This window comes from Bison bison, unplaced genomic scaffold (assembly GCF_000754665.1).
Source record: "Bison bison bison isolate TAMUID 2011002044 unplaced genomic scaffold, Bison_UMD1.0 scf7180017864181, whole genome shotgun sequence".
Classification (NCBI taxonomy): Eukaryota; Metazoa; Chordata; class Mammalia; order Artiodactyla; family Bovidae; genus Bison; species Bison bison.
Window position 1 is genome coordinate 7,138,436 of NW_011494753.1, and position 295 is coordinate 7,138,730.

A 295-nucleotide genomic window follows, 5' to 3' on the forward strand; every position below is an offset into this window, starting at 1 on the left:
ACTACAGCCTACCAGGCTCTTCCGTCCATGGGATTTTCCAGGCAAGAGTACTGGAGTGGGGTGCCATTGCCTTCTCCGTAACAGCTCTATGCTGCTGCTAAGTCGCTTCAATCGTGTCCGACTCTGTGCTACTCCATAGACGGCAGCCCACCAGGCTCCCCCATCCCTGGGATTCTCCAGGCAAGAATACTGGAGTGGGTTGCCTCGATCCCATGGACTACAGCCTACCAGGCTCTTCCGTCCATGGGATTTTCCAGGCAAGAGTACTGGAGTGGGGTGCCATTGCCTTCTCCGT

At 56.3% G+C, this 295-nt stretch overlaps 1 long non-coding RNA gene across 1 annotated transcript in view; it reads left to right on the plus strand.

The window, feature by feature from the left end:
- Window positions 1-295, plus strand: part of LOC104990961 — an 18,541-nt gene that overhangs the window by 2,420 nt on the left and 15,826 nt on the right. The gene's annotated exons all lie outside the window — the stretch shown is intronic.